At 38.1% G+C, this 21631-nt stretch overlaps 1 protein-coding gene across 11 annotated transcripts in view; it reads left to right on the top strand.

The window, feature by feature from the left end:
* The first annotated feature begins 14576 nt into the window (after nt 1-14576).
* The window catches only part of LOC5576761, a 180611-nt gene continuing 173556 nt past the window's right edge, over nt 14577-21631 (top strand). For 4 of the 11 annotated variants that reach the window (XM_021855158.1, XM_021855145.1, XM_021855155.1 and 1 more), the window contains exon 1: nt 14584-14795. The gene's annotated coding sequence lies outside the window, so the exon portion shown is untranslated. Of the gene's footprint in view, nt 14796-16254; nt 16354-21631 lie in introns of those variants that run through there. The other 7 variants (XM_021855152.1, XM_021855156.1, XM_021855153.1 and 4 more) reach the window with 6 other exon arrangements.

The following is a 21631-nucleotide window of genomic DNA, read 5'->3' as shown; positions in this document are numbered from 1 at the left end:
ATACATTTTTTTTATATTCCTCAGGGAATTGATTCAGAAATTGGTCCAAGAAATTTTCAAATATTTTTCTAGGTTTGTTTTTTGGTAAAGAAATCCTACATAATTATTTCCAGTTTTGTAGCACCAACTTTTCCAGAAAACATATCAATAAAATTGGTCCAAACTGATCACAGTACACAAGAAATGTTCTTTCTTAAAGATGCATCAGAGAACTCATCTTGGTATTTCGTTTAGAGTTTCTCCATGTATTCCTTCAAGGATTTTTTTCCAGGACTATTTCAATACATTTCTCAAAGTATAACTTCATGGTAGGATTTTTCAAACTTTTTTGTGGTCTAATCCATCAAGCATGCAAAATAGGACTTTCCATTTCAGCTACAATTTGGTTGAAATTGCACGATTTCTCGCATAATTTATGATCTCGCTCTGAAAGCTCTAAATTGTTTGAATGGATTTACACGTTATTTTCCAACGCTATGGTGAAGAAAGGATCATCCTCTATCTGCCCATGGTATTGATTTGGATGCTTATTCATTCATTTGTTCAGAAACAACGAGCTACATACGTGATTACTAATGGCTTTTAGGGCACCATCCTAGATTGAGCAAGATTTATTTTCGATTAAATCGATTTTTTCAACATGCTTGCAGTCTCCATATAAAATTCTTCGTTTCGCCAAATACACAATACTTTTTAAACCATAAAAAAATAACGTTTGAACAACGAATGTTACATGAACTTTGTTGATAAGTATTGTTATACATGACGTTTGCATTCTGTGGCAAATTAATCAAATAAATTGCCATACTTACAAGCGGGCAAACTGCATGCAAATTGGGAGAAAACTTCTGCAAAAATCCCATACAAAATTAACTCAAAACCTTTTTTTTTCTTCTGCAACTTCCTGTATTGAGATTTGAAGGTTGAGTTTTTGCTATGTATTAATATGTCAACATTCATCCATAGTAATTTCCATATAAACTTAAATTGTCTTTGGGCCACATTCAAATCTCCAAAGCTGAAATTTTCACAGAACACTATTTTTATCATTAGGAAGGTAAGGCAGATATGGGAGGAGGGATTATAACACTTTTTTGAATTTTGAACTGCCCTAGTCCTATAATCATGCTTCCAATGATCTTCTTCTTCTTTCTGGCATTACGTCCCCACTGCACAGTGGTTCCATTTGTTCTACGAAGCGGTCATAAATCATTTTACTCAATATCCGGTGGCAAATACCATGAGAAATTGTAAAATTAATTATTTTTGACTGTTTAGACTTTGTCGAGGTTGATGTCGTAGTTCATACCTATCACTTCAAAAATTCTGATTAGGATGCGGAGATCATAATGCGAAGGCTCTGTTATATGAATGATTGTATGTGTATAAAACCGACCTTGCAATTATCTCTCCTTCCGTGTCCAAAATTAACTAAAGTATTTAATATCTTGAACAGGACCATGCAATCTATACATTGAAAGCAATATATCAGGATTATTTTTTTCCAACTTGAAAAGATTCCCAGCTCAGAGTTGCTTCACAGCCTCAAAAGCCTACTTTTTAGTATGTGGATATAAAAACCTATTGAACACCTTTCTGAGTGCCGGAGATGTATATGTCAAATAAATACATGAAATATTTATTAATTGGTAAGGCCAATTTCACATCAAATTTCTACCAAAACCACCGAACATGTAATTAACTTTATGTTTCAAATACTTTCAACTAAGGAATAGTTAATGAATTGTTTGTTAATATATTGTTGCTTCTTAATATGCTTTTTATTCTCAAAATTTTATTGTTTAGCGCTGGATCTATAGATACTGGAATTTCGTTGAAGATCTTGTTTTGATGTATATAATAAATAACATTTTCATTCTTCCCACACTTTGGGAAGTTATGTCATATATATTAGAATGGCTGTTGTACCATTACCTATATATAAGGATTTTATGGTCTCAGCGCCCTCACTATAACTACTCATTGAATCCAAGTACAATGTTGCAAGTGTATTCATAGCGAACTGAAGTATTAGTAGTGAAAATTTTATTATTTTGTGCATTAATTCCAGTTAGCTACAATTATACTGGTATGTAATAAATTCTATGAAGATTTTTTTCAGGACCTTTAATGGTAAAAACTAACAATTTTGAAGGCACGCTGCTTACTTATTTGCAAATATTTGCAGCTAGAACCTTCACAAGTTCATTTTCCTACTCAAACATGATCATGTGATGGCAGAAGTTTGAATAAATGTGATTAAGAACATATTCAAAAACGTATTTCAAAAAAAATGATGTAGTTACCAAGTGAGTATATTTCTATCCTCATTACTCACATCAATACTGACTCTTAGATGTCACATAACACTCTAAAATGTATCGGAAGTGATAGATATACATCTGTACTAAGTTTCTGTAATCTAATCTGAATGAAAAATCAATTGATTTTGGTTTGCGAAGACAATAAACAAAGTGCTGAAATCACTCAATTTTTAACGCATTTTTAACACATGAAAAATACACTCCATCATTCATAGCCCTACTATGTATATTATACAGGAATGCCATTAATGTTTATGTTTTTACAATCTTGAGATCATAATTGAGCCATGAAAAGGTAAAGGAGTGACTTACAAGACAATTTGTTTTTTGATTTATGACCTATGGGCGGTACCACTGTGCACTGGGACAGGGCCTGCTTCTCAGCTTAGTGTGCTTATGAGCACTTCCACAGTTATTAACTGAGAGCTTATTGTGCCTACATGATATGGTTGAAGACTTGCGATCCAACAGTTACAATAACGATCCTCTTTGAAAACTTTTGTAATCACTTCAATTATTGTGTTGAATTTTAAACAGCACATGTGACAGAGCGTATGCGACCGCAGTGAGCCGATTCTATAACATTCCCCAGAAAACCATTCCCCCGAAAACCATTCCCCAGAATTCCGTTCCCCAGAATGAACCATTCCCCAGAAAATCGTTTCCCAGAATGTAACATTCCCCAGAATTCCATTCCCCAGAATGCACCATTCCCCAGAAAGCTATATGAATATCCATTTTTTTTCTTTTTTTAATTATTGCTTTGCGTGAGTCACCTTATGTGGGGGCGCAGATTGCCGTAGCGGTAAACGCGCAGCTATTCAGCAAGACAAAGATGAGGGTCGTGAGTTCGAATCCCACCGGTCGAGCATCTTTTCGGGTTGGAAATTGTCTCGACTTCCCAGGGCATAGAATATCTTCGTACCTGCCACACGATATACGCATGCAAAAATGGTCATTGGCATAGTAAGCTCTCAGTTAATAACTGTGGAAGTGCTCATAAGAACACTAAGCTGAGAAGCAGGCTCTGTCCCAGTAGGGACGTAACGCCAGAAAAGAGGAAGAAGAGTCACTTATGTGACAGGCTAAGGTCTGATATGACAAAACAAATATGTAGGTAGGAGGGTAGGGAACCGGCTGCTTGGTCGTTCATAGAAGTTAATATTCAATGTTATCTTCTTTTCCAAGCAGCCTAGATAGCCGTGTAGTGTCGGTAGTGGTTGTCTCAACTGGCTAAGAATAACACTACGGATTGCCTGATCCTGTAGTAAAAATCTACTAATCAGGTAACCCCAATCCCAAGGTGTGATGCGACCCGTGCTGATGGATGAATGGTTGAGGGGGTTTAAAATATGCTCAATCGCTAACGGAGCCTGGAGAGCACCAGGGCGAACTCTCCAGTATGTAGCTCTTACTGCATTAGGGCGGGGCAATGATGCAGCGGACCGTCTTTCCCCAGCGACTCGTGGGACCAAAAATGAGTGCAAATAAGCAAACCAAAATAAAAGGTGTCGACTGCCTCCCTCAGTTCGAAAAAGGCCTCTCCCAGTCGGACGAAACGGAAACAGAGAATGCTTTTGGTAAGCTTGGACTGACCGAAGATGAGCTTCTCAGTAGTTCGCATGAAAACATGAAAACCGACCTCCCTCTGACACTCCCGAACGACCCAGGACTCCATCCTTCGGTTGAACCAATGGACGACGAAGAGGATGGAATTACAGTCACAATAAACTTGACAGGATCGCAGCCATCAATCACAGGATCGAACGTCACCTCGGGTCCTATTGATGGGAAGACCGATCAACATCCAACAGATGACGCGAACAAACAAAAACCTACTGGCACCAAAAAGATCACTCGGAGCCAAAGGAAGCAGCTAAAAGCACTCCGACAAAGTGGCTTAAGCCGCCCTGAGGCCCTATCCAGAATCACGGAGGGTGAGGCTATGGTGTCAACTCCTTCGAAACGCACTCGGCAGGACCTTGACAAGTCTACAAATGCTGAAGAAGAACATAAGCAGAAACGGATGAAACAACACCTGAATCCGAGAAAGCGCGTTGGGCAACAGGAAACCAACAGCTCAACAGCCTCGACGAACAAACCCCCACCAGAAGATAAAAAACAGACTAGTCTAAGCTACGGTGGAATTACCAGTCGCAGGAGAGTCGGAATAATCCCAAAAGACTTCCCCACGACCCAACTTTCAACGACTCAGCTGGACGTTCTCCAGGAGGCACTGCTGCTTCGGATTGAACAACAACGGAACGCGACAATGAAGCCCAAGTTCTCTAACCTTATCTACAAGTCTGGCCATATGGTTCTTATTTGTAAGGATCAGGAGACTGCGGAATGGGTAAAGGAGATAACACCTGCATTAAATCCCCTGGAAGGCGTTGAGTTGGTTGCAATGGATGAGGATAAGATTCAACGTCCAGAACTGATTCGAGCCTTCTTCCCTCAAAGCGCACAATACACCGATGATCGTATCAAAGCTCTCATCGAGAGTCAGAACGATCTGATTACCAACAACTGGCGTGTCATGCAACGGCTCACTCCTAACAACAAGCATGTGGTGTGGGTCTTTAATGTAGATGGACCGTCCATGGAAAAACTCATTCAATCCAAGTTCATCCTCAACTACCGCTTTGGAGAAATACAGTTGAGGAAAGTAAAGAGCACAACCCCAAACTCCAATGACAATCCAACTGGACAGCCGACCCAAGAGAAATCTGAGGAGGCCTCTAGTAGCATCCCACAACCAACTCCCACCATACAGGCTAGCTTGTCTTCCTCTGATGGAAAAGATGCATGTTTGATCTCACTTCCTGGCCCAAGCGGTGTCACATCAATGGCTCCCAATAAGGGCAGTGGAAATGTCAAAAGTGTAAAATTGACCACAGGGGATAAGCCAGCAGGCCTAGGTAAGGGAAAGGACATAAACCAAAATCTAAGACATCCCCCAAAATCAAAAGTTGATGATCCGCAACATCCAAAGAAGGACGGCAAACGTCCGGAAAATGCGGAATGCCTCAGCAATGATTAAAATCCTCCAAGTGAATCTCCATCATGCTCAGTGCGCAACAGATGTGCTTTGCAGGAGATTCACAAAAGAACACCTTTCCGTGGCACTGATTCAAGAGCCATGGGTCAACAAAACTCGAATACAAGGTATTCAACTAAACTCGTATAGGTTGGTATATGATGACAGCCAGCTCTCTCCCAGAGCAGCTATTCTAATACGCAATGATACTAAATGTTTTCCAATTACAGAATTCATCAAAAGGGACATCGTGGCGGTCAGGATGGAGGTTTCTACTGCTAGGGGCAGTACTGAGATCATTATGGTTTCAGCGTATTTCCCTGGCGACGCAGAAGACATTCCTCCTCCAGAGATGGCTGCTCTTGTCTCTTACAGTCAAAAACACAACATCCCCTTCGTCATCGGTTGTGACGCCAATGCTCATCACCTTGTATGGGGAAGTACAAACTCAAATATCAGAGGTGAGCATCTTTTGCAGTTTCTTTCCTCCAAAAATATTGACATATGCAATGTCGGTGATAAGCCTACATTTGAAAACATTTTACGACAAGAAGTCCTTGATCTGACTTTATGCAGTCAATCCATCTCGGATAAAATAAAAAACTGGCATGTTTCTAATGAAATATCTATGTCAGACCATAAACATATAGTCTTCGAGTGGGAAGGGGGTCTAATGATTCAAAAGTCGTTTAAAGATCCCAAGAAAACTGATTGGGAAACCTACTCAGCTATTCTCCGTTCTGAAGACTATATAATAGAGCCGAATATTCAGACTATTATACAGTTAGAAGCAGCTTCGGATTCTATTAAAAACAAAATTCTAAATGCTTATCAAGAGAGCTGTCCGATCAAAACAGTAAGTTCGAACAGAGATGTTCCATGGTGGAATTTCAACCTTGATAAACTCAGAAAAACTGCTCGGAAGGAATTCAACCGAGCCAAACGCACTTCTGATTGGAGTCTATACCGAAAGGCTCTGACAGAGTATAACAAAGAAATGAGACGAGCAAAACGGAAATCATGGGTTCTCATGTGTGAAAGCATTGAGAAAACTCCCGTAGCTGCTCGACTTCATAAAACTCTTTCGAAGGATCACTCCAATGGTTTGGGAAGTCTTCAAAGGACTGACGGTTCACTCACTGTGGAACCTCGTGAAACACTGAGTGAAATGCTAAGAGTTCACTTTCCTGATTCAATCCCACAAACGAGTCTAAATGCTGAAGGTGCCAGACTTGACGTCTCAGTTCCACACGGGTTCCTATCAGGGGACTCAGGAGCAAAAAGGGACGCAATAAAGGTTGCCAAAGAAGCTTTTACTCGCGATAGGGTTGTTAGGGCAGTGAGATCTTTCGAGCCATTCAAATCTGCTGGCATGGATGGAATCTTCCCAGCGCTTATCCAAAAAGAGGAAGAGACACTGATTCCACACATGGTAGAGATTTTTAAGGCAAGTTTAGTTCTGGGACACATTCCAAATGATTGGCGTCAAGTTCGAGTTGTCTTTATTCCAAAATCAGGAAAAAAGGACAAAACCAACCCTAAAGCATTCCGACCGATAAGCCTATCCTCGGTAATGCTTAAAATCATGGAGAAGGTATTATGCGAGTATATAGATTCTAAATTTATGAAAACTATGCCTCTTTCTAAATCCCAATTTGCTTATCAAAGCGGAAAATCAACGGTCTCAGCACTGCACACGCTAGTGAACAAGATCGAGAAAACCTTTAATGCAAAAGAAATCGCTCTTATAGCATTTCTTGATATTGAGGGCGCGTTCGATAACGCTTCTTATTCGTCTATAGGTTCGGCAATGTTGAGGAGAAACTTCGACCCATGCATTGCAACCTGGGTACATGCTATGCTAGCAAATCGACAGATCTCATCTGAGCTGAGTGATTCGCGCATTACTGTAATGGCTACAAGGGGATGCCCTCAAGGGGGAGTACTCTCTCCCTTATTGTGGTCATTAGTAGTGGACGAACTGCTAGATAGCTTAGAAAGAAGGGGTTTTGAAGTTGTTGGATACGCAGATGACGTAGTCATTATTGTACGAGGCAAATTTGACAGCGTTATTTCATCAAGGATGCAAATTGCTCTCAATCACACACTCTCCTGGTGTCAAAAAGAGAAACTAGGAATAAACCCTTCAAAAACAACAATTGTACCGTTCACAAAAAGACGAAAGGTACAACTCCACCCTCTTTTCTTGAACCAAATACAATTAGTTTACTCAAATGAGGTCAAGTATCTTGGCATCACACTTGACGCAAAACTAAATTGGAACACCCATCTTCAAACAATCACAAATAAAGGTCTCAATTCACTCTGGGTTTGCTCAAAGACCTGTGGTAAAACATGGGGTCTAAAACCCAGTATGATCATGTGGATCTATAAAACAATCGTTCGGCCTAGAATATCCTATGCGTCCCTTGTTTGGTGGCCTAAGACAAAGGAAGCTACGGCTAGAGCTAAGCTGAACAAAATTCAACGTACTGCCTGTATTGCCATAACCGGTGCAGTTCGTAGTACCCCCTCGTTTGCCCTAGATGCTATACTCAATCTGCCCCGGCTGGATCAATTCATAAAGCTGGATGCTGAGAAAAGTGCTCTTCGGCTAAAACGATCAACAGTCTTACTGTCAGGGGACTTAACAGGTCACCTCAGTATATTAAACGAATTTTCGATAAATCCTATTGTTGAAAAATGTAGTGACTGGATGGAAAAAGTGGTAAACTATGACTCGCCATTCACGGTGGTCTTTCCTTCTCGTGAGGAATGGGAAGGAGGTGGACCCACCATTTCACCGGGATCTATTAAATTCTACACAGATGGTTCAAAAATGAATAATTTGACAGGGTCTGGAGTATACGGACCGAAAACCAAAATCTCTGTCTCTCTTGGACAGTGGCCTACAGTATTTCAAGCAGAAGTCTATGCAATCAAGGAATGTGCGCAGCTGTGTCTGAAAAGAAATTACAGACATGCCACCATCTGTATTTTCTCTGATAGTCAAGCAGCGCTTCAATCTTTGAAGGCTTTCACTTGTAACTCAAAACTTGTGTGGGAATGCATTCTTGCACTGAAATCCCTAGCTGAACGCAATCGAGTTAAACTATATTGGATCCCAGGACATACGGGTCTAGAGGGTAACGAAATTGCCGATCAGCTAGCAAGGAATGGATCAACCAATATGTTCATTGGTCCAGAGCCATTCCTTGGCATTTCAAACTCTGCACTAAACACGGAATTGAACAACTGGTTGTTCGGTCAAATTCAATCAAATTGGAATACAGTTTCCAATGCGAATCAGTCCAAAAGGTTCGTAACAATAAACACGACACAAACACAAAAACTTATAGGTCTCAACAAAAGGGATCTCAGAACATACATCGGTCTAATAACTGGTCACTGCCCAAGCAGATACCACTTATACAAGATCGGTGTCGTCCAAAACACAAATTGCCGTTTCTGTGACGAGACGGACGAAACCTCACAACACCTTCTCTGCTCTTGCAGTGCACACATCCATCGTAGGTTCAAAATATTTGGCAAGCACTACTTACAGCCAGCTGATATTTGGAACGCATCCCCCAGGGAGGTGGTTAGCTTTATTAGGCTGATCACGCCAGATTGGGGGAACTACAACACTGCAACCTAGGACTTCTGCCCATCAATGGCAGATGGTTCAAAGTTCAGTCAAATGCGCAAAGTATTCCGGAGGCACATTTGCTACTGGAAAACATTGTGTACATAGAGTAATAGGGTATATCACAATAGTCCTAAAAAATGGACGCAGTGATCCCACACCCGACAGAAGAAGAAGAAGAAAGAAGAGGGTAGGGACATAATGAACACACGGGGCGAAATGGACACCCCCTTACTCTCTGGGAATATGCATATTTCAGCAAAACTTTATGAACTGTACGAAATCTGTATTATATATGAACGTTTTGACGGTATAAAAGTTTACGCTTTGCTTCATTTGTCCTCTGAAATCCTACTATATTTTTTCCTCAGCTTCAAATTAGTTTATAAGCAAAGCAGAGGAAGCGGTGGATTTATTTTAAAGCAAAGAAACATATTTCCATTCTATGTAATATAAGCATTTACCTAATGTGTCCAATATGCCCCTAATCCCCCTATTCATGAGTATTTTGCATATTATTATAATACATCCTTTTTTTAATACATTCCCATAAAATATACAGACTATATGTTTATTTTTGCATATATAGTGATGCACCCTTCTTTCAGTATTATCCCATTAATGATATAGGCAAAATATATCGATGGAGAGCCCATATAGCAAAAGGTCACTTGGCATAAAATAATTTGGTATAAAGCCATTTGCCATCCAGCCATACTTATGCTCCTTCTTTTCAAAAAGGATGTTCTTCATGTCATGCCAAATGGTCATTGGCCAAATGACCATTATACCAAATGGTCCTTGATCATTTAATCAATCATGCCAAATGCCTTCTTGCCATTTGGTATCCTTACGGAAAATTTTGTCTATATCGTCAACAGTATAAGATTGAAAGAAGGGTGTATCACTATTTTGTGCAAAATTAAACAAGTCATTTGTAATTTAGACTTGACTCAAAGAAGGGCGTATCATTTTAATGTGCAGAATAGTAAGTTTTTATTCTGCCGAGTTTACGTAATAATTATATCGGAAACGTATAATATGATACTACGAACGTCTTTATTCTAATCGGTGTAGCCCTAAAAAGTAAGAGATGATGCACCTTCTTAAAACATTGATGAAAAGCTGCATACATCACTACATTTGATAAAAATTGGACATACATGTGAAATTATACATTTGGAATCTACTATATCGAAAGAAGGGTGTAGCTCTATTTTGTGCAGAGTAGTGATGAGTTGTATATTCTTTTAAATAAATATTGGATATTGTGTTTCCCCATAGACTGATCTATCAGTTTTTATAAGTGCCAATAAAAGTGAAACTACTGTGATAGTTCATTTGCAAATGAAATTTGAATCATGCGTAAAGTGTTCATAATTAGCAGCACCAATGCTAATCTTCTCATGTACTTGTAAACAACTTTGTATGGAGTTTAATTTTCAAGTTTTTTAAATAGATTATTTCAAAACTTTAAAGTAGGTATATAATTTTCTGGGGAATGGTCCATTCTGGGGATTGGTTTTCTGGGGAATGGTTCATTCTGGGGAGTGAAATTCTGGGGAATGGTACATTCTGGGGAATGAGATTCTGGGGAATGGAATTCTGGGGAATGGGTTTCGGGGGAATGGTTTTCTGGGGAATGTTATAGAATCCAGTGAGCCACATCTCAAGAAAAATGAGGCGAACCAAAAAAGGTCTCACAATGTACAGTGCGCCTGTGAGCTTGCAAGCAATGAGGCTCCTGCGCCTAGGGCTACAGCACGTAAACAGTAACTCTTAGTTGAAATACAATGTGATGGAAGCGAATAAGCAAAGGTCCAATAAATAAAAAAGCGCCACTAGTATCAAATTCTCAATCATAATAACAGAGTGCCTGCAGTACAAGGGTTAGCTGCTGACTACCAACTTACCGTTACTAACACTATCAAATCTAGTGTGTATAAAGAGCAACATAAATTTGCCTGTGTTGGTTATGCTTCATCCACCCCTCCCACGACTCTGCAGTCCAAAGCAAACAAACCACCCATTCGAGAGAGAGAGAGACGAGAGAAATCGAACACGCTTCAACTTTACTACACAAATCAAGTGAACTCAAATCCATAATTATGGTCGTTGGTCTTGGGAATTTACTGTTGAGTAATAATAATTTTAAGATCTAAGATCTTTTTGCGAAAAGTTTCTTGAAACTTTCATTCTTTGAATAAATCCATCATCCATTGTACAATAATTGCAACTTCTGAATTCTTTCGTCGCGCAACAACAACTCCTTTGTCCGGCAAAATTTCACCGTGTTTTTGTTCCGCTCACTCGATCAGTGTTGCCACATTTTTATCTGTACCGAAGCCTCAGAAATCTTTTTTATCTGTACCAGAGACTAAAAATCTGTACCCAAAATCTGTACCACATCCATCATAAATTGTTGAAAGAACTCATAAAATCACAAAAAACCTGTAAATTTAACATAGTTTTTATTGAAATATTTTCACTAGTAATTTAAATTTTATTCAATTCTTTGGAAATTATACCTTTCAATTATAGTTTTGTGAAAATGAGTTCCAAATTTCACGAATCTTTTGGATTTTGTATCACAAAATTGCCAATTCCAAAAAATCTGTACCAATCTGTACTTTTTCGTGAAAATCTGTAATCTGTACCGTACAGGATCTGTACCAAAAACTATCAAAAAATCTGTACCTTTCCAGATAAATCTGTACTTGTGGCAACACTGCACTCAATGATCACTCGCTGGCAGTGATGCCGCATACACAAGTTTATCTAGAGTAATGTAATTATTACACAATAACGTTTTGTTTTATTCTTGTTTCGCCTACAAAATTCTTTGATCACAGATTTTACATCAACGAGTAAATATTTTTTTTTTCTTTGAGTTTTATAACATGTTCCTTTATGAGTCTTAATTTGAAATGTACAAAACATTATGAATATTAATCATTTTTTTCACTAAATTTGTTAATAAATAAATGATATACAATATTCATAAATTATAATGAATCAAATACCAGTGGATTCTTATAATATTTGCTGGTTTTAAAAACCATGGTCTAAGAAAAATTATGAACAGATATTTTTTTATTAATGTGCTTCGTGCAGCTCTCCAAATCTCTAAGATATTGTGGCATTTAAACAAAAAATATATTGAGTTTTTCAAGTGAATTTCTAATGGGTTGAATCTGTTTTTTTTTTCGGGGCATGCGTGTCGCCTGTAATAAAAATGCTTTGGTGTAAGACTGATGAAGATGTAAGTTTCAGCCAAGGGGCGGGACAGCCTACTGATCTTGAGGTAGATCATGAGTTGCTTTTGAGCAACTCAGAGTAACTCGATTTGCTCAGCTTCATGTGGACATAGCAACAGATAGCAACCATAAGTTTGTTGTTTGTTTCAGAGAGAAAAAAATCATATCGTGTCATAGGTATGCGGAAGGCATTCCTTATCAGAGGTCTAGTTTTGAATTAAAAACTGGAATCAAACACTTTTTTTCAAAGTTTTGCATATTTGTAAGTTTAGCAACATCAAATAGGTACTGGGGCAAAAGTGATGAAGCTTATAATTGCCTATTGAGCTATTTAATTGCATTACATCTTTCTCAACCCGAAACGAACCTCGTGATGTTTATGTTGCAGTGTGGAGCGACTTCGCCAGTCATAAACTGCAAGTACCACCCTTGCACCATCGTGTTAAAGCAAAACTACAGTAAGAAATATATATGCAGATAATTTGTTCTAAAATGGATCAGAAATGCAGCAAAAATTGCCTTCGATTTTTGGGGAGTGCTCAATAAATTATTTGATTTAAAAGAGTATTGCTTCTGTAGTAGTATCACATTGTTTTATTCACTCTTAAAATGTTGTGTAGTGTACATAGTTAGTTATTTTTTACAAAGGCCACGGTTCTCAGGTCTAGTAAGAAGTTAGGGTGAAAAAATTACAGCCACACTCCAAATCTTCCAAAGCACATGGAAAACCAGAAAGGCAGCCCTCTCAAGCAGAAAATTTTATCGATTGATAATCACCAGCAAGTGATCACGATCAAAATTTCTGCTTCAACGGCTATCTGATTCCCTACATTTGTGGTCCTGAAATTTCGAGTTTACTTTGAATAAGGCAAAAATATCTTTAAGCCCTAATATTTTGAATCTCTCGAAATTTTTCACAATTGGTATGATGGCGTTTTCTTCCTAACATTCTGAACTTCTAACAATGCATAAAAAACTGTCCTATCCTACATTTGTTAAACCCGATCACAGGAAGACTGACATCTGACTGAATTTGCTGCTTTCTGAGCAAAAGTGAGTAACTCAAAGAGTTGCTCGATGCGCATAGCCTGCTCAGAGCAAAGCTGTCCTCCCCCTAGGTTTCAGCAACAGCAATTTCAGATGAAAGGTGAATCAGGATGAGGCATCGGTAGTGGTTTTTGCCGTGGGGGATTCTCTGATTTTTATAATCATAACGCAAAGTTTATCCAAAGTACATATCAACATGTTTTTGAAGTGTTGACCCCTCTTCATCATCTCATTTTGCCTTATGAAAGGTGGAACGAATATTGCAATACGAACGCTTTATGTGTCGTTTTAGCATCACTCCACATCAAGGCGTCGATAGGCGCGTGGTGTACGCTCGAGCATATCGACCGCAAGGTCCTTGGTTCGATTCCAGGTTTCCGCGAAAACGTTTTTTGTTTTCAAATTCTGGTTTCATAAGGCAAATTCTCGAAGACTTATTCAAACAGACTCAAGTCAGAAATGTTACCAAACTTACTTTACAATCCTACGTGTTTCGCAGACGAAATTCTACACGTTCCGCTCTAAACCAACTCGATTTTTCACTTTTAGAACGTTTAATTTACGAATTTACAGAACGACGAAAGTAAGATTCTCCACTTTCGCAACCTAACCGCTACTTTCGCCGCTCCGATGTATGGGAGACAAAGTGACTTAACCACGAATCAAAACAAAACACTACTTGAGTCGATGGTACACTGGTACAAAAACGTCGTAAGTAACTGATTGAAACGGCTTATCATTTTGTCATACAATTTTTGTGGGAAATGATTGGAACTATCTAGTGTTTTAACGCAAGCTGATTGCATGCAAAAAATAAGCGATGTACACGTTGAAAAAATGTTAAGAATAGGATTAATTCTGAAACAGATTTAGAAGAAAGGTTGTGATTCTTCTTAATTAACTTTCTCAAAACCGTTTGAAAGTTACTTAGGTCGATTTGAAAAAGTAATCGAGAATTCATGAATTTGAATCCGATTTCTTGTGGCGAATTTTCATAAGGGGTTCCTATGTTTATCGATAGTCCATTTGCCAGAGTGTAAGTAGGTACCTGAATTGCCTGTGCATCTCATTCTCCTACCTACACACATTTTACGTAATCTTAAATTGCAAAGTTAAATACTCTGAGTAAAAGATCGTAAACAATTAATCAACACAGTTTTATCAAGATATCGCAAGGTTTACTAAACACGCACAAGTTTTTTTTGGACCGATGAGAGTCGAAAAAATATGTGGCAACACTGCTCGCTGGGTGCGGGTTCGCGATCTCCGCCGCTCGGTTTGCTTGAGTTCAGTTTCAGTCAGTCTCCCGTTGGAACCAGCAAGAGCTGGATGTTCCCGCAGTGCGCTCTTTCTAGTGTGTAGTTTATCGGATTTTGTTCGGTCCCGCGGTGTGTGGGTTATTGGATTTTTACATTGAATCAATGGTGTGGAAAGCAGCTGGAAGAAGATTGTTTTGCTAGACTGAAGTCTCTAGGGAAAAGGTTAGGATAAGCATTTTTGTGGGGTGCAGTATTGTTTACGTGAATATGCTAACGGTTCCCGGTGGGGGAGGGACGGTAGTGGCACACAATCCTGGAGCGGAAGTCGATTCCCTGTGATTTTGGTTTCGGACAGTGGAGAACAACGGACAGTGAACGAAAAGTGTCACAGGAAATTTTTCGTCAGTCTAGTTGGCGTGTGAAATTCTCTTCTGTGAAGTTTGATTAGTGCCTCTCGCTGGGTGAAGAAGGGCTTCCAACGGGTGGTGGTCCATCCAGATTTTCCTCGCACTCTTCGATCACCCTCGATGTGTGTGTGTGTGCGTTTTGTGTGAATGTGATTGATGATGATGACGATGATGATCGCAAGGAAAAGGGGCAGATTCGTTGCGTTTTGATTCGGGAGCAATATTCTCTCGGAGTGACAGTGTATTGGTGCGTAGGGTTACCAGACGAATTGCGCGCGGGTTGCAGTTACGAGCATCGAGCATAGGAACGAACGACAACAACAAAAACATTGCGGTTCTTAGTGCTTGCGTGTGATGAACAACATTGAAACTGGATATGATTCGGTATTGGACATTCAACTCGTCCAAAAGTGCTGTCGCATAGTCAGCATTATGTTACGTAGCGATCGGGAAGAGTGAATGAAAAGTGGTCATTTCCAATCACAGGCTGTGTTTTTGTTGTGAACCGGAAGTGCTGTTGATCTTGGTATTTTCTATGGTTCTTTGGAATACCGGTTTTTATATTGTACTCGTAATACAGGATTTACTGGATTCTATTTTTTTCATCATTCATTTCATTCCGTTTGCATGGGGTTCTTACTGATTTTATCTCAGTTCAACTCTCGCGTAACAATTCAAAAGGGCCAATCCTCAGATCGTTGACTCTGAGAAAATTCGATTTGAATATTATTCACCACATTTTCAATTCCTATTTTTTAGTATTCAATTCAATCAATGTGATTTCTTGCTAGTTGAGTGACGATTTACTATTACTACACGCTAATAATTGATTTTATTCTGAAAACTGACAAAAATGTGGAAAAAATGATAAGTTTAAATGCTTGGCCCATTTTCGATTTTCATCTAGGCATGGGCCTTTTTTATTGGCCAAAATAGAATTTTATTAGCGTGCTTGGCCCAAGGCTAGGCCTTTTCGGTTTTCAATGAATAAGCAAGAGAGAGTCATTGGCCTCTCACCATGCTAAGGCCAATGACAGTTTGCGAAATTTTCCGATTGTAGGCCCTCTTGATGGAGCGAGAACTAATCATTGGCCTTTTCGAGTGGGGGCCAATGAATGATTTGGAAATAAGCGGTTATTGGCCGTTTTGGAAACCGAGTTTATAACGGTAAGTTTTATGATTATGTTGACAATGTTAGCATAGTTTGTGGGTGTTGGGAGATGCTATCGAATGGTATCAAAACCCGATTTGTTTACAATTTGATCATTGGCCCTTTAGAACTGTTACGCGAGAACTGATTGAGCATTATCGACACAAACTGCAGAAAAAAACCTTCAAGTTCAAACTGATTAAGGATTAACAGATATAGAATCGTAAGTATACATTACATGAATTATTCTTTCAAAGTTGTAGGGCTAGACTTCTTTCTTGCTTTAAGTTTCCTGACCATTTAAAAAGGTTATTTTTTGTGAAAGACAAACATATACTTCTAGAATTTCTCTAGAAAATTATTATCAAAAGTCCTTCAAGAGATTCCTCCAGAGGAACCAACTTAATTTTCTCTAGAGATTAAGAATTTTTGGTGGAATTCTTAAGAAATTCCTATATAATTTCCTCTTATTATTCCTCTAAAATTTTCTCAAGGTGTACGGGCAGCTATTCTTTAAAGAATCTAGTTCTTTTATAAAAAACTAATCCTGCTGAAAAATCTCTGGAATTAAATTAGGGCTTTTATTTTCAGAGTTTCCTCCATAGATTGATATACAGATTCAGAAGTTTGTCTCTAGATCCCTCAACAGATTCCTCAAGGAATAACATAAGAAGTTTCCGAGCAGGTAGCAATTGAGTGTATTGAAAATACGAACTTTAGGGACCACTTGCCTGAAAAAAAAACAAAGATGAACTAAAAAAAAACAGGATCCAAGACAACAAAAATAGGAGTTTGATTCTTGAATTTGACCAGACATGTTTGTAAGAGTATTTCTGAAACTTTTGTTCGGGAATTCCTCGTGACATAGATTTCCTCAGGAGTTTATTTAGTAATTTTGGTTACGAACTTCCTAAGAAATGCTTCCAATGGACCAATGCACGAGTTCACTATTTGACGTTTGAGCGGTGCAGTGTTATTTAAGTGGCCATGGTAACTAGTGAATTTGGCACCGCTCAAACTTTAAATTAGTGAACTCGTGCATCGGTCCATAGCTTTGTTTTAGATATCTTCATTGTTTCAGCCTGGAGTAAACACAGAAATTACCTCACAGATGCAATCGGGAGCTTCTCCAATGATTCTTTCATTAATTTTATTAAAAAATCAAGAGATTGAGAAATTTAATTATTTTAATTTAATAATAGTCCTGAGTCCGATAGAAGTTTATAATTTTTCCACCGATGTTTCGTGGACTTTCTTCAACGTTCCCGTTCAGAAAATCTTTAGGAATTCAAACAGTGACTATTCTGGGCAGCATTAATCCCATTACTGTGCCAAGTTTATGCCAAATTCTGATGGTGTACAAGTGGTCCGCAATGACCACAGCGGCCATCATTCCTCCCTGACTATCGGCTTTTGACGGACTTGCGCTTTTATTGCCCCACCAAAAGTTGCAAAATGAAAATGAAATACAGGATTGAACGGTTTATTTTTAAATCATGCTATTCTTTCGTTTGCATGGAGTTATTCACTCAGCGTTGCGGGTCTAACTAATTAACTAAGGATAGACTGAGTTTGAATCGTAAAGATTACATAACAATACTTCCAAAGTTGTATGTTAAAGTACTATTATATACAGGCTTTACTTTCCATCTTTATTAAAAACTGCAATTTTTGTGCTAATGGGCAAACTGTTTCTCCAAGAATTTCTACGGCAATCTTTCTATGGATTCCATCAAGAATCTATCGAAAGTTTCTTCCGAGAATACCTTTTGGAATGCCCCAGGGATCCCTCCAATAATTTCTCCTGGGATTCATTCTGGAAAACATACCATACCATACAAACCATACCAATTGAGAGATTACTTTCGCTCTTTATGAGCTGCTCCTGAAATTGTCTTTGATAAATTCGATCCAGAAATTTCTCTTACTCCTTCAGAAATAATTTCCGGTATTTCACAAGGTATTTTCCAAAGAATTCACTTTCAATTCTTGCATTTTTTATCCACAGACTCCTTCAAGAGTTTCTACAGAGAATTAGCCATTCCTTAACGGTTCTCCAAAGGATTCCTTGAAAAATATTTTTAGGGAATTTTCCCGAGGTTCCACCATTAAATTCTTTAAGCAATTGCTTTTAGGAATATCTACAGGGATTTACCCAAGTGTATACCAAGCAACTTGTTTCAATGAATTCACTTAAAGGATTTTTTTAGGATATCCTTAAATGATTTCTTTATAAATTACTTTAGAGTTAAAAACATCCTATGAGAATTATCCCAAAAGTTATAGAGCTCTAGGATTCTTACAACATTTTCTTCAGAAGCTGACCAGGAGATTCATCCAGAATTTACTCTGTTTAAAGAGTTCATCTCTTTATAATCGCTTAGTATTTACTAACATTCTTTTAGAAATTCGTACAGGATTCTATATAAGAAGTTATTTATAGATTATTTATTGTTTTTTTAAAAATATCTAGATATCCAATAAGGTTATAATTTTGCCAGAATTTCGGCTAAAACAGGGTGTCTTCTACCTGAAAAACCTGGAATTATCAGGCAATTTAATTGGACCTAGAAAAAAACAAGAATACTCAGGTAATTTCCACAGGCCACAAGGAGGGAAATTATTTTGAATCGCTAATCCATGATCAAATTTGTCCATTCTGCACAAAACTTAGACATATAAAAGAAACGGCTGCGCCGCAATTAAAACACTACCGTAAGGACGCCATTCACCGCTCATTTAACAGCATTTCAACATGTTAAATTCTGTCAAAAATCAATCGTTTGATATTGTTCATAACTTTTTGCGCTAGACGCAAGATAAAACATTTGTTTTTGTAGGAAAAAAGTTGAAATGTGAAAAATGTAAAATGGTACCGAATAACATGTATGCCAATGATACAGGTTTAGAGCGCCATTCACCGCTTATCCTAAGTATGAGGCCCTATACACAGCACTAGTTGAAATCAATTTACTTTCATTAGCTGGTTGTTATCTTTGTACTGTAGTACGACAACATATTTAACATCAGCAGCTGAGAAGCATTTTTTGATCTTCCATAGTAAATCATTGTTGAACTCATATTTATTGCCTTAAACAGCCTAAAATTATTTTTTTAGAAAAAATGTATAAGATAAAATCATATAAATATCATACTGATACAAACCTTCTTGGTATAACAATACATGCTAATAACTTTTATAGCGAAAATTTGTTCAGATTTTTCAAAATAACTCAATGAGCGGTGAATGGAGCATGAGCGGTGAATGGCGTCCTTACGGTACTTGGGTTGTTCAGTTTTGGTTTTTAATTGTTTAGTGACTCTTGTTTTTTGGATTCCTATTGTTTCAAAATACCTAGAATACCGAGCTGGTAAAGACAAGTTCAGTTTCAAGTTCTATTGTCTGTCGTCCATAAGCATATGATACACAGTTGAAAACACTTAAAATGCTTTTATCACCCGAATAAAATAATAAAATTTGTAGGTAAAGGGAAAAGTTAGAACAGGTTCGAAGAATAGTTCAGATATTCCCATAGATATCATTTGGTGAGAAATACAAAACGCCCTCCAGCGAAACCTTCAGGGCAAGGCACCAAGATCCATAAATCTCATTCCGATTTTAGGAAAAATGTATTTTTTTTTTATTTTTAACTCATTTTTATAATAAAAGGTACATTTGATAAAATTTACAGCGAATTCTGAAAAACTTTAAGCATTATGCATCAATTTAAAAACAAACAGTTATGTGCAGAAATACTGAAAATCTTGTAGATGCGGGAAAATGATTATGATAAATTAATGTGTCCAGGGCTGGTATCGACAAAGTGTCTCAAAAGTAGGAATTTTAGAGCCCTTTTGCTTGAAACAAACAAACCAAAAAGTCCAAATAGTGATCTTACAAGAATTGGATTTTTTTCAGAAAATATGAACTGACATTTCTCTATGGAATTGCGTCATTGCGGTAAATATTACTGTACGCATTTTTGTTCAAGATTTTTTTCCAGGAATTTTATTTCTTCAAAAAATTTATTTATTGATTGTTTAACGGCCTTCTTATAGAAAATTGGCATAGATTTCATTCAAGATACCTTTAAAAATTCAACGGGAAGTTTATGTCATGTAGGATTTTCTAAATAGATTGCAAATATGTTCAGTGATATAATTGTCAATCGAATCCGGATAATATTTTGCAGGACTTTCTGAAACAACATTTTAGAAAAACAGCTAACGCAATCCCGCAGGAAATTTCTGTATGGATGAATAGACTAATCTTCCGATCTGAAACCTTAAATAAAATTTGGAAAAATTGTACATTTGCAAAATTGCTCGAGCAATTTTTGGAAGAACTGCAAGAGTGATTCGTAGACGCAAGGTTATAGAAATTCGTAGAATATTCTTAAGGAATTCCTGGCAGAGGTCTTAATAGAGTTCCTGGAAAAACTAAAGTAGGATTTTAAACTGTTCCTGAAATAAACTGTTGATGAGTTCGTGAAGTAATCCGTATAAAAATGACTGGAAGAAAAACTGAAAAAAAATTAGCGTAGAAACTTCTAGAGGAATTTTTGTAGGGTTCCTAGAAAAAATCCCTTAGCAAAGTCCTCAAAAACACTTAAAATTGGACTCGGAACGAATTGGGTAATACTAGTTTAGAGTGTTATGTTTATGTTTGCAAAATTTTATCGCGATCTGTCAAGTTGTTTTCAAGATGCATTCGAAACAAGAATAACCTGAACCTTTTGACCCTAAAACGTGGCCAAAAAGGTCAATTCGTCGAAGTGGTTCGTCCAGCAGACCATGAAGCAGGCTGGGCTACATGCTTTTAAGGTCAGGAAGGCACCAAACCGGACTGACAAGCAAAGCACGGTGGCCAAATTGTGTTCGCGGAAGCTGTACCGTGAGTAGCTGGTCAAGCCAGGCTGTCTGGTCATGGACGACGAGACATACATCTAGGCGGACTTCAAACAAATCCCTCGAGCTTTTTGTCGGTACATCCCGCATGGAGGTGCCGGAAAACTTCCGGAAGAGAAAGATGTACAAATTCGCTAAAAAGTACCTGTTTAGGCAGGCAATCTGCGAGTGAGGACGGTACAGCAAGCCGTTCGTTACAACCGGCCCCATAAACAGGCAGATTTATCGAAAGGAATGCTTGCTCTTTCTCCGCTCTCACCGTGGTCCCACGCTGTTCTGGCCGGATCTTGATTCGTGCCATTACGCCAAATACACCAGAACTTCGTCCGATCGGAAAGTTTTGGGCGATAATGAAGAATAAGTTGAAGAAAAGAGGAAAAACATTCAAAGCCAATGAAGCTTTGAAGAAAAACTGGGAGAAATTGTATAAGAAAAATGGGTAAAGTCTCGCCCAAAATCTCATGAGCAGTCTCTTAACACTGCTCATGAGATTTTGGGCGAGACTTTACCCATTTTACATGTACGAGTATTCAGCTTGGGGGAGGAAATTCAATAAATAAATTATGTCAAAACATAGGTAGTTATTTAATCCC

The sequence above is a fragment of the Aedes aegypti genome, chromosome 3 (assembly GCF_002204515.2).
Source record: "Aedes aegypti strain LVP_AGWG chromosome 3, AaegL5.0 Primary Assembly, whole genome shotgun sequence".
In the NCBI taxonomy this organism is placed as follows: Eukaryota; Metazoa; Arthropoda; class Insecta; order Diptera; family Culicidae; genus Aedes; species Aedes aegypti.
This window is presented reverse-complemented; position numbering and strand designations above follow the sequence as displayed.